This window comes from Panulirus ornatus, chromosome 1, assembly GCF_036320965.1.
Source record: "Panulirus ornatus isolate Po-2019 chromosome 1, ASM3632096v1, whole genome shotgun sequence".
Classification (NCBI taxonomy): domain Eukaryota; kingdom Metazoa; phylum Arthropoda; class Malacostraca; order Decapoda; family Palinuridae; genus Panulirus; species Panulirus ornatus.
In genome coordinates, this window is record NC_092224.1 from 89,783,784 (window position 1) to 89,798,314 (window position 14,531).

General features: G+C 43.4%; 1 protein-coding gene across 1 annotated transcript in view; it reads right to left on the reverse strand.

Annotated features, from left to right (window-relative positions):
* The window catches only part of LOC139750355 (uncharacterized), a 722,120-nt gene extending 710,773 nt beyond the window's left edge, over positions 1-11,347 (reverse strand). The window contains exon 1 of the mRNA XM_071665103.1: positions 10,932-11,347. The gene's annotated coding sequence lies outside the window, so the exon portion shown is untranslated. The remainder of the gene's footprint in view (positions 1-10,931) is intronic.
* Between the last annotated feature and the right edge of the window lie 3,184 nt (positions 11,348-14,531).

Genomic DNA, 14,531 nt, shown 5'->3' on the forward strand with positions numbered 1-14,531 from the left:
CCTTCGAAGAATTGTTAACTCTCAAAGTCATCAGTCTGGTTTAAACCCTTCAAGGTCGTGAGTGGGTAACTCATTACTGGAGCCATTCCCTTCAAGTCAGCTTTTTTTGATTTAGCTACCACCTCTGTTGCCCTCCTCTACACCTCCTCTACCTGGCTGAGGTTAGTGTGTGTGTGTGTGTGTGTGTGTGTGTGTGTGTGTGTGTGTGTGTGTGTGCCCAGCCGTGCACTGGCACGCTTCATCTGGTGCCTTCAACATCAAGACGTTTATCTCGTCTTCCACGTAAGAGCAATCCAAGGGTTGCTTACAATCTCTCTATCTTATCTAATCATCTCGTCTCTAGAGTCAGGATCCTATCATGTCTGTCATTATAAAAAAAAAAAAACTTCACCGGCTTAATGATCAAGTTTACTGAATTGATTACAAGATTCTCAGCCAAGTTTGACAATGATATTTCTCGTGTTTACATCCCGCCAGAATAACCCGGATGTTGTGGTTACGCAGGTCTACGGACCGAGTCCTCCAGCAGCATGATTGAACAAAAGCGCAGCAAGCCAACTTAGTCCCAAACCGAACTGGTGACGCAAAAGACCTCCAAATCCATGGGTATTTGTAAGGTAAAGTAAGGTCCCAGGCCCAGCTGTGGGGGTAGAAGACCTCCCAAACCATCGTAAGCTATACGTAAGGTTAGGTAAGGTGCCAGACCCAGCTGTGGGGGTAGAAGACCTCCGAAACCATCGTAAGGTATACGTAAGATAAGGTGTGTTCCAGCCCCAGCTGTGGGGGTAGAAGACCTCCCAAACCATCGTAAGGTATACGTAAGGTAAGGTAAGGTCCCAGACCCAGCTGTGGGGGTAGAAGACCTCCGAAACCATCGTAAGGTATACGTAAGGTAAGGTAAGATGCCAGCCCCAGCTGTGGGGGTAGAAGACCTCCCAAACCATGGTAAATCCTACGTAAGGTGAGGCAAACCCCATAACCTGGCTGTTCTGGTACACTGTAAATACGTGTACTTAATCAGTCCTCTTACATTTCTCCATCGTCCACCCCAAAGTGTTTCTGATGGTTGTAGGCGATGTACTGGAAGGTCTTTGGGGTCAAAATATCTCTCTTTTTCTGTGCTTTTCGCGCCTTTATATTACAGGGGTAACACCTACCAGCTGCTTGACCACTTTGACAACACTGTAAACGCTCCGGCTAACAAATATAAAGTTGATGTGTTACGATACAGCCTTTGCAAAAAAAAAATCTCTAAATATGGCAACATAAAATGCAAAAGACGGGGAAAACCGGTAAGATCGTAAGATGTGTATACAGCTTTTCACATAACTGACCACAGTACGTCATTGTGAGTCGGGCCATTTTCAGCGCCTCCACAGTAAAAAGCTTAAGTCCTCCAAGGGAGTGTGCTTGCGCCCCTCCTGTTTCCTCATTCTTTCGTCTGACATTGACCTAAACAGGCGTCACGTTCAACTGCAGAGAATACGAGAATAAGTATGAAAATGTCTTCTCAGTAGTAGAAGACATCGATAAACTACAAACTGATATAAACCAAGTCTTCCACTGGGCCACCGAGGACAACATGGTCTTCACTGGGGATAAGCACCAGCTCCTCCGGTGTGGGGAGGATGAAGATATCAAGGGCAGCACAGAACACCAGACGGACACACACAGAGACACTGTCATATCAACGACTGAACAATGTGGAAGACCTGGGAGTAATAGCAGTTATCTCTTCCAAAATCACGGTACGTCGGATCTTGCGGTCTTTCAAAACGAGAGAGGATAAGCCAATAATGAGGCTCTTCAAGGCAGTAATACCCTCACAAATGGAATACTGCCGAAGTTGCCCGACAAGGAAGGTGAAACCGCAGAACAAAAGTGTTCAAAACACTTTCTTGGGCCGTCGTGATACGGTGAACGAACTGAACTAATGAGAAGGACTGGAATCACCTGAGGCTATACTTTCTTGAGCGCTAACGGGAGACGTGTATAGGCTAGGCGGCTTGGCGCCCCCAACCTCAACAGACAAAAAAATAGTTTCCCTACTGGCACGACAGAACAATTACCCCTCAAATTAAAAGGTGACATAAACACGAAAAGAGAAAAATCCATGGCCATCCCAGTCCACGACAAGTGAGCGCATTCCTTGCACCCGTCTGAAACATTCTGGGAGACACAGTAGGGAAATCTACGGAGGCCATGCCAAACCAGCCAGGCTACGCTGTTTACAAGTGTCGGCCGAGGTTTCCAACAGTTTGGTCGACCAACGACCCAACCCCGCAGCAGCTTGGGACCAGCCCGAGCTGTCGGGGCAGTAAACCCCGACGTATACGCCAGGTATACAGTGTCCTGGGGACTGATAATACTTAAGTCACAGTCCCGAAGGACTCTAGACACCTGTCACAGTCTCCTGGGGGCTCCTGACACTCGCTAATCTCACAGGAGGCTCCAGACACATGTCACAGGCTCCTGGGGACTTCCGACACTTGTCACAGTCCCCTCGCGACTCCCGAAACTCGGTCAAAGTCTCCTGGGGACTCTCAAAATGTGTCACGGCCCCCTGGGGACTCCCGACACTTGTCAAGTCTCTTAAGGACTCCTAAAACTTGGAGCACTTTCATGGGGACTCCTAACATTTGTCTGGTGAATACCTGAAGTCTTCGGAGGTCTTCCTCCCGACAGCCCAGGCTGCTGCACTGGGTCGTTGGTCGACCAAGCTCTTGGAAGCCAAAGCCCTCAAGCCTACATAGCCCCCCACAACCAAGCTGGTCCTGTCCAGCGCAATCTTGAACTTCTCTACTGTGCATTCCATGCTGTTTCTCATGGTAGATGGCAAGGTGTTGAAGAATCTTGGGCCGCAGATGTTTAAGGTGCTCTCTCTTTTTGTGCCTATCGCACCTTTGGATTTCAGAGCCAGTATTCAACAAAAGTCTACCAACCCTGCAGTGCCAGAAGGGTGTTATTTCCGAATGTAAGGAGGGACCCATACCTTGCAAGGATTTTTCAGGTATAGATGGAGAAATATCTCTCCCGTCTGCGCTTCAGGAAGTATAGCCTCAGAGGTTTCAGCCATTCCCAGTCATTTAACTCCTTTGCCACATCAGTATGAGCCGTGAGAGATCTCTGAACACTTCCTAATCCCGCAAGTTCGCCTGTCTTGTCAGAACTCAACATTAATCAATTCGTGAAAGAATCACAGCCTTGAATAATATCATCACTGGCTTTTCATTTCTTGTTTTGAAGGTCCGCAGGATCCAGCCTGCCATCCTTCTGCATGAAGCAACCGTTGTTTTGTTGTGTTCGCCGACTTTATTACAACGCAGTCTTGCACAATAATCAAGCAGTTTATGATAGCGTACGTCCCGTATTCTACGTTGATTTTGATTTCTTCATTTCCTCCATGCCGGAGGAGTCCAAACTTATCTGGGCAAAAGACTGTGTATATATGTCTCTCTCTTTGTAGCCTTTCCGAATCTTCTCTTGGTGTGATCTTCACACTTACTCTTGTATCACGTGCAAAAAAGACGATATGAAATTGTCTCGTGTCTGCATCAATGTCAGATATAAGAGTGGGGGACAGGAAGGGTGCAAGTACAATTCCATAGGGCCTGAGCTTTTTACCTTGGAGGAACTGAAGAGGGCATGGCTGCGAGTTATTAGTTAAAAGTTGCATATCCATCTCCCCTGGGAGCTCCTGACACTCTGGTAGCGTCTTCTGGGAACTCCAGACACTTGGAGGAGTCTTCTCGGGGAATCGCGACACTTGGCACGGGTCACTATGAGACAAATCTGAAACTTTCAAAACTTTCCGAAGTTCAAGATTCCTGCAAACATCCCCACCTCCCCTCTCCCAATACACTCCCCCCACACACCTACTCCCCAACCCGTCTCCTTCCACACCCCCCGACCCATCCCTCTCTCCTTCTACTCCCACTTCCCGTCCCTACCCCACCCCACCATCATCTTCCCTTCCCATCCACCTACCACTCTCCACTCCCCCCCCTCCTCCAGTTCCCATCCACCTAACACTCCCCTTCCCTTCCTCCCCAAGCACCGTAAATACCCAGCGCAGACCAGGTATATTTAGTGCCTTCCCAGGTACCACCAGGATGGAGGGAGGACGAACTACTTGGGCACTACTACTACTATAGCTTGAGCTGGGCTTGAGCTTAGCTGCCTCGCCCTCTGTTCTAGGAGGGGGGGAGGGAGGGGGGGGAGGGGGGGTCCTTTCCATTCTTATCTCTCCCCCCCTCCCTCCCGATCCTCAACCAACCCCCTCCCCCCCCCAACAACATCACCCTCTACCTAAACTCTGACGTGGAGCCTAAGCGCCATCTTCGAAGCCGCTGCTGGTGTGAGCGGCGATGATCGGAGACCAACCTGTTCATGGCGGCTGCGGTGGCTGCGGTGTCTGCGGCGGCGGCGGCGGAGCCGCAGCCTGCACGCCCGTAAGTCACAAAAGCTTAAAAGAAAAAAAAGAAGTGTTTGGGCTGTGTACTTCCAAAGGGACGTCATGCCAAACCAAAGGGGTAACCTTCGCTCCCCAAGTCCGGGTAATTCGTGACTCAAAACATCGTCTAGGTAACTCGCGCCCAGGTAACTCGATATTCAAGGTCAAGGTACCTCGCTACCAACACTGTGGTCCAGTAACTCGCTACCAAATCCTGGTCCAGTAACTCGCTATCCAAGTCAAAGTAACTCGCTACCCTACATCGTGGTCCAGTAACTCGCTGTCCAAGTCGAGCTAACTCGCTACCAACATCCTGGTCCAGTAACTCGCTACCATCATCCTGGTCCAGTAACTCGCTATCCAAGTCTAGGTAACTCGCTACCCACACCGTGGCACCAAATAACCCAACCGGAGGTAACTGCCGACCCAAATTCGGGTAATTACTTACCCAAATCAAGGGTCGTACCGTCGTGCTCAAGGGTCGTTACATCGTTGGCCATGTTCCTACTGTCGTGCTCAAGGCGTAACCCCTTGCTCACGGGTCGCTAAGTCGTGCTCACGACCTTAGACATCTATGGCAATATGACCGAGCAATCAATATAATTACTGTGGTAAATGCCGGTCACCAATTATGACACTAATTGCATATCAGTTAAAATTTCTAAAGAAAAAACAAAAAAACAAAAAAAAAAAATATATATATATATATATATATATATATATATATATATATATATATATATATATATATATATATATATGTATATATTGGAAAGGATCACAATTTTGAGCGTGCTCAAGATATTCCTAAAAGTCCACGGGGAAAATGAAACACGATAAGTTGCCAAGTGCACTTTCGTGTAATAATCACATCATTTTCCCCATGGACTCATAGGAATATATATATATATATATATATATATATATACACGACACCTAAGATGTTACGATACCACCAGTGATGTAACGACAATGATACACCTCTGCAAATGACAGATGCAAGAATGAGGAACAGGAGGGGTGCACGTACAGTTCCTTGGGGGAACAGAGCTTCATACCGTGAAGACGTTGATGAAATGACCTGAATCACATCATTATGATATATATCCATCTTACCAATGTCACAGGTTACTCCCATCTTAGGCATTTTTCATCTGCTATCACACCATGGTCACACTTACGAAAAACTTTCGCCAAATCTACTGTGTTATTTCTCAAGAGACTCGACATACTGGTCAAGCAATAGAGAGACAAGATGTTCCCGCCCTGTAACCATGCTGCCCTGGGTTACGTAGACTGTTCACTTGAATAAAGTCAGGTCAATATGCCTAGGAAGACAACTCAAAGATTCTGATAATGAGTGTGTTGGTTGCTTTGCTTCCAAACCTGTGTGTGTGGAGCTGGGCGATGAGAGTCATTCTCAAACTTTAAGATGATGCACAAAAAAAAAAAATCTTTGACCATAGGATATTCATTGTTTACACATGAGGTGTGTGGTCTACAATTCTATGGACGCAATTCGATGAGTTTGGCCCACGGGGGACAGAGCGCATGCGCATGTTCTCAATGACCTTCTCGAAATGCTGTGGCGAGGGCGGGGATGTTCGTTCTATGCAACACACAAGTGCATTACTCTTTTACGGTGAAGTCGGTCTGGGTCGTGAGCTGTGTGGTGATTTTTGCCTCTGGTCGATTACCATTTCCTATTGCTATTCTGGTACAGAGCATCCCGCTCATTTCCTTGCCATCATCCACGGATGTGTCATCTGGGATCATGCCGGACCAGCGGGACTTGTGGGTCTCTGTTTGCCACACGATCGAAAGTTATTTTGCGTTTCATGTTGTTTGACGGATGGCTCTTTCTTCTTCTTCCTGTTCCCGAGTCTCGTAAGATATTCCGAATCTGAGCTCTTATGTCCGTCAGTTCGTCTTATCTTTCCACAGCCAAGTAAGCCGATTCTTCACTAGATGAGTAATGTGTTTACGCCTCCTGTGTAAGGAGACTCTGATTCATTCTCCGGTAGACCTTCTGTGTTGTGTACGTCTTGGTGTACGTCTGTGGCATGTCTGGAATGCTCCGGTGGTCATGCATCAGACAACACAGTCCCCTTAATAATTTCTGGTACTCAGTAGGGTTTCCCATCGTTTCGCAGACCATCTCGTCGATAACATCCTCCTATTTCATTCACATTTTATCGATAAGATAATTCACCTCAATGGCTACGTATTGGCTAGGACGGTTTTAGCATCCATAATTGTTTTCTTTCAATCAGGTTGTGATCAGTGCTTAGGGCGTTTGAGAAGGTGAAGTCATGGGTTAGGTGCACATTCTTTGTAAGGAGGAGTTTGAATGCGTTATTGTTTCCGGATGATTCCGTTGTTTGTCGACTTGAAGGATAACTTGTCTAAATAGTTCTCCTTTTTGCAGCCAGCCAACCTGTGAAAGGCTACGGGATCCTGCGAGCTGGGACTTCCCACAGCTTGCTCGACCAATAACATCGTTCAGCAGTCTTGCCCCATCCCGAGGTGAAGGGGTTTAAGACATCATAAGACCAGCACACATCACCAACACTTAATCCGAGCTGCTTCCAGTAGAATTTTCAGCTATTACGTCTGCCTATCTTCATCTTGGGTTTGGTAAGTCGAAGTTCCCCAGGGACAATTATGTTTGCGACTAAGTTTTGAAGAAGGTCAAGACAAGAATCTATAATTCTTCCGTAAATTCTCGTGGCCTTCTATTTGGTGGCCTGCATATCAATTGCGATGGCCAGATTTTGGTTTTCACCCTTGACGATAAAACACATTCACTGCATCATTTCAAAAAGTTCAAGAAAAATTTCAAATGGTCTACGACAAACACCTGTACTCTGTACCAAACCAGCCAACAAAAGTGGTTGGTTACGTGGTTATGCAGACCTATGAATTGCGTCCATCATCAGCCAGACGAGGGAGAGGAGCAACAAGGTAGCTTTGTCCTTGGGGGAAAGAAGACCCCCAAACCATCGCAAGGTATACGTAAAGCAAGATAGGGTCCAAGACCCAGCTGTGTGGGGGTAGAAGACCAATGAAAATATCGTAAGGTGCACGTAAGGTAAGGTAAGATCCCAGACCCAGCTGTGTGGGGGTAGAAGACCAATGAAAATATCGTAAGGTGCACGTAAGGTAAGGTAAGGTCCCAGACCCAGCTGTGTGGGGGTAGAAGACCAATGAAAATATCGTAAGGTGCACGTAAGGTAAGGTAAGATCCCAGACCCAGCTGTGTGGGGGTAGAAGACCAATGAAAATATCGTAAGGTGCACGTAAGGTAAGGTAAGGTCCCAGACCCAGCTGTGTGGGGGTAGAAGACCAATGAAAATATCGTAAGGTGTACGTAAGGTAAGGTAAGGTCCCAAACCCAGCTGTGGGGGTAGAAGACCAATGAAAATATCGTAAGGTGTACGTAAGGTAAGGTAAGGTCCCAAACCCAGCTGTGGGGGTAGAAGACTTCCAAAACCATCTTAAGGTAATCGTAGGGTAACATAATGTCCCAAACCCAGTTGTGAGGGTAGCAGACTTCCGAAACCATCGTTAGGTATACGAAAGATAAGGTGATGTGTTTCTAGTGCCTCTACAGTAAAATGTTCAGTCCCACAAGGTACTATACAAGCACCTCTTCCGTTCTTCATTCTCGTATCGGCCACTGGCGAGAGCACGTGTCACAGTTTGACATCATCCTTAGCAGACGATATACTAAGAGTTACGTCACTTCATCAACAGGAAACAACGAGAAACCACAGAAACATGTATATAAACAAACTCTTCCGCCAGAGTGCTGAAAACATGCTTTTAAACAGAGAAACCTTCCATCCCTGGGATGTGGCCAGTGAAGAAACAGAACAATCAGTGAAGTAGAGATTATCGTCACGTCACGGAAGAACACCCGTAACAGACCGCGGAGTAATACCGTCAGACGACCTAACGTTATACTTCAGAGAACACAAGATAACAGTCGCCTCTTCCAAATAGAAAAAGAAAAAAAAAATGGCAGACTGGGTCTTCTGGAATTTCAAGACGGTAGAGGTAAATCCAGCGATGACTCAATTAAAGACACTAACACTCTCACCAGTTGAATATTGTTCTGCGCTAACGTAACCTTTCAAGAGAGGTCGAAAATGGAGAGAGTATGTTTGCACAGACATATCACCACGGCCCACAGTGACGCTGTAAATACTCCCTGGAGCGCGGACAAAAGATTTACGTCATTACATACACCTGGAAAATCCTGGGAGGTATGGTGACCTACCTACACTCAAAAACGTTCCCCCTTGGCACGACAGGCATGGAAGACGCTAAAACAGTATTACTGAAATCAAAATGTGCGATAATAACATGAGAAAACGGCTTGAAGGTCCGGGATTCCCAAGACAATACAACGAGAACCATCAGCAACACAATATGATGTGCAGTGGAGAAATTTAAGATGGTTCTGCAAACGCATTTACGAAGTATATTAGACCAGCCAGGTGGAGGCGGGCTGCCTGGGGTATGTGGGACGTGTTCTCCAACACCTTGGCTGACTTACAACCCCAGCTCAGGATCAGAGGAAAAAAAAATGACCTTTAAAGTGACACATGACCGAGCAGTGGGTGCAGAAGACCTTTTAAGCCATCGTAAAGAGTTACTTTAGGTCACATGCTACTAAACCATCTTATCATCAGAAGTAACTGATCCATATCATCGTTCGTACCCTGATAACTTCGCGGCACAATATATTTCACATGAACATACTATTATCATTAATGTAAAAGTCGTCAATAAATGATTACAAAGCCCTTCACTGCAATAGGCAATAGAATCCTTAGCTGCACATTTACTTACAAAGGTAATTTTTTTTTTTTTGTAACCCCTCATCTCTAAAGTTTATAACCAGATATACATATATATTTCCCAAGAAGTTGCCATCCTGTTTCACGTACATGTTATCACTGAGCAGACATCTTTTATATTTCGCTCTTTACTATGCACTACTTGACGTTTGTATCTGAGCTCAAAAGAAATTTAAAAAAAAAAAAAAAAAATATATATATATATATATATATATATATATATATATATATATATATATATATATATACATATAAGCAATCGATAATGTTTCGTGCGTTTTCACGACACCTGTCGGGCTAAAAATGAACAAAATTACGCGGTCGAGATATATCAATGTGTGACCTGATACAACCTAACCTCTTGTGTAAACGTTACTGGAAGAAAAACGACTTCGTATCACGGAGTAACAACCATTTCTCAATAACAAGAAATACAAGAAATATACATACTTAAACATGCACACATATAATGAAGAATTATAATGGGCGCAGACAAAGTCTTGAGCCGAACGTAGCAAATGTCAAAATACCTTTTATCACAGAGCTGCATTTCTCTTGGAGGTAGATGTGGGGTGCTAATTCTTGCTTTACCACGTCCTATTGTTACTAAATTTCCACTGCAGAGCTGCAGTATAATAAAGTTACATAGGGCAAAAAAGGGGATGGGGAGAAGGAGAGGAGACTTAGCATATGAATATATATATCTATATATCAACTTTTTAATATCATCATACTCAAAGGTTTAAGTCATCGTCCTCAAATCTTGCATCGTCGCACAACACAGATGCAAAGTCTACAAAATCAAGGGTTAAGTCCTTATCAAGGGGGTTCGGTCGTCCTACTCAAAGTTGTCATCGTGTTCAAATGGCAAAAATCGTCGAGCAAAAGGTGCTATTGTTAAGTCAGGTGGCCATTTGGGAGACCGTCAATCGCCAAATTTAAACTCAAACAATGTGGCACTAAATTTAAATGGTTTACATCATTACCAGTACTGTGCACATAGTTTCAATTTGTTTGTTTTCTTAAAAGAAAAAAAAAGTTCTTATCAAATATCCATCTACGCACAACAGTACGACTTCTGATGAGGTCAAAGGTTAAGCCACCACACCAAAAGGTCGTATCGTCGTGTTCAAGATGAATGTGATAACAGGTTTTTCTACCAATGCTTCATCTAACTACTACGACTAAATCTTTCCTAACCTGACCTTGTCTTTCTAATTTTACCTAACAACCTAACTTAAACTGCTGAGACACCGGAATGGTGAATAAAAATAAAAAATTGCAATTGTCTGACATAAGTACACAGATAAATGAGTGGCTGTGTGTTGGTGCATAACTTACAAGAACACATATACTGTACATGTAAAGTGACTCTCCGTACGACTTATTCTATCCCAGGACTTTACTTGCATCCATGCTTGAACAACTGTCCTTTCAAACATTCCTGTCCCATCCCTTCCATCTGTTGCCTTGGTAACAGTACCTGAATGATACAGTACCGAAACAACGAACCATTCGAAAACTTAATAACTCACTCATACTTACCAGGGATTGCTTAAGTACATATGTAACTCACGTGACACTTAATAGAGACAAGAAAGTGGTATACTCACCTCTTCATAATGCAACAGGAAGATGTATTTCAAACGCTGTTCCACGGTAGAATGTCCTCCTTACTCGGGAGGTTTTACAGCAGCCTCGTTAACTTTGACAATGGTCAGAATCACAGTCACAACGAACCAGGTATCACGTGCTATATCTTAATTTTGGGATGTTATTCCCGTTAACAGGGAATTTAGACAGCTGGCCTATGAAAAAATACAAACATATCCTGATATTTCTGATGAAAAGCAAAAATGGATCTCAACAGTATTATTTGTATCTAAAATAATACGTTATGTGGTGCAACTGTTACTCAAAGGCCAAAAGATTATTCAAGAGAATATATCTGATTAGGAAAAATTTCGATTGAGCATTCACATTAACTACACGACGGGAACACGACTCACAGTAACACTCTCACACAAAGGCTGAGCGACAACTGGGGCCCCCGACGGCGGCCGCCAACAACAACAGTTCCAATAATATAGTATATTCATTATCGTTGACGATTCACCTTGATTTTATGTAAACAATAATACTATATGATAATGTCTTACTTGTGTCATTTATGTTTATTCAAAAACATCGGAACTTATGGGTATAAACGAATGAATATAGACTTTCAGAGGTTTTATTGATACCTGCGTGGAAAGCTGTGTGTAATATCTCATTTCGTGTATTTTCGTCATGAAAGTTACAAAAAGACTAGTTCTGACATTCGCCTACTCGTCATAGCAAACCAGCACACAGCAAAAGATCCAAACTGCACAGGTAGTCTTTAAAATAAATTAAAGAAGGGAAACTAAGGACGGCATTCCAGAGCAGTTGCCAGTTAGTTGCTTTTCAAACAAAGCGGACAGCTGCAGCAGGTACGCCTGCCCTTTCAATTTCGGTTATGGTGTTTCCAATGCTATAATCGCTTCTACGATGCCTCTGAATAATCACCATCTCCAACACTATAGACTTAACACGTTACATCACCATCTCCAACACTATAGACTTAACACGTTACATCACCATCTCCAACACTATAGACTTAACACGTTACATCACCATCTCCAACACTATAGACTTAACACGTTACATCACCATCTCCAACACTATAGACTTAACACGTTACATCACCATCTCCAACACTATAGACTTAACACGTTACATCACCATCTCCAACACTATAGACTTAACACGTTACATCACCATCTCCAACACTATAGACTTAACACGTTACATCACCATCTCCAACACTATAGATTTAACACCTTACATCACCATCTCCAACACTATAGACTTAACACGTTACATCACCATCTCCAACACTATAGACTTAACACGTTACATCACCATCTCCAACACTATAGACTTAACACGTTACATCACCATCTCCAACACTATAGACTTAACACGTTACATCACCATCTCCAACACTATAGACTTAACACGTTACATCACCATCTCCAACACTATAGACTTAACACGTTACATCACCATCTCCAACACTATAGACTTAACACGTTACATCACCATCTCCAACACTATAGACTTAACACGTTACATCACCATCTCCAACACTATAGACTTAACACGTTACATCACCATCTCCAACACTATAGACTTAACACGTTACATCACCATCTCCAACACTATAGACTTAACACGTTACATCACCATCTCCAACACTATAGACTTAACACGTTACATCACCATCTCCAACACTATAGACTTAACACGTTACATCACCATCTCCAACACTATAGACTTAACACGTTACATCACCATCTCCAACACTATAGACTTAACACGTTACATCACCATCTCCAACACTATAGACTTAACACGTTACATCACCATCTCCAACACTATAGACTTAACACGTTACATCACCATCTCCAACACTATAGACTTAACACGTTACATCACCATCTCCAACCCTATAGACTTAACACGTTACATCACCATCTCCAACACTATAGACTTAACACGTTACATCACCATCTCCAACACTATAGACTTAACACGTTACATCACCATCTCCAACACTATAGACTTAACACGTTACATCACCATCTCCAACACTATAGACTTAACACGTTACATCACCATCTCCAACACTATAGACTTAACACGTTACATCACCATCTCCAACACTATAGACTTAACACGTTACATCACCATCTCCAACACTATAGACTTAACACGTTACATCACCATCTCCAACACTATAGACTTAACACGTTACATCACCATCTCCAACACTATAGACTTAACACGTTACATCACCATCTCCAACACTATAGATTTAACACCTTACATCACCATCTCCAACACTATAGACTTAACACGTTACATCACCATCTCCAACACTATAGACTTAACACGTTACATCACCATCTCCAACACTATAGACTTAACACGTTACATCACCATCTCCAACACTATAGATTTAACACCTTACATCACCATCTCCAACACTATAGACTTAACACGTTACATCACCATCTCCAACACTATAGACTTAACACGTTACATCACCATCTCCAACACTATAGACTTAACACGTTACATCACCATCTCCAACACTATAGACTTAACACGTTACATCACCATCTCCAACACTATAGATTTAACACCTTACATCACCATCTCCAACACTATAGACTTAACACGTTACATCACCATCTCCAACACTATAGATTTAACACCTTACATCACCATCTCCAACACTATAGACTTAACACGTTACATCACCATCTCCAACACTATAGACTTAACACGTTACATCACCATCTCCAACACTATAGACTTAACACGTTACATCACCATCTCCAACACTATAGACTTAACACGTTACATCACCATCTCCAACACTATAGACTTAACACGTTACATCACCATCTCCAACACTATAGACTTAACACGTTACATCACCATCTCCAACACTATAGACTTAACACGTTACATCACCATCTCCAACACTATAGACTTAACACGTTACATCACCATCTCCAACACTATAGACTTAACACGTTACATCACCATCTCCAACACTATAGACTTAACACGTTACATCACCATCTCCAACACTATAGACTTAACACGTTACATCACCATCTCCAACACTATAGATTTAACACCTTACATCACCATCTCCAACACTATAGACTTAACACGTTACATCACCATCTCCAACACTATAGATTTAACACCTTACATCACCATCTCCAACCCTATAGACTTAACACGTTACATCACCATCTCCAACACTATAGACTTAACACGTTACATCACCATCTCCAACACTATAGACTTAACACGTTACATCACCATCTCCAACACTATAGACTTAACACGTTACATCACCATCTCCAACACTATAGACTTAACACGTTACATCACCATCTCCAACCCTATAGACTTAACACGTTACATCACCATCTCCAACACTATAGACTTAACACGTTACATCACCATCTCCAACACTATAGACTTAACACGTTACATCACCATCTCCAACACTATAGACTTAACACGTTACATCACCATCTCCAACACTATAGACTTAACACGTTACATCACCATCTCCAACACTATAGACTTAACACGTTACATCACCA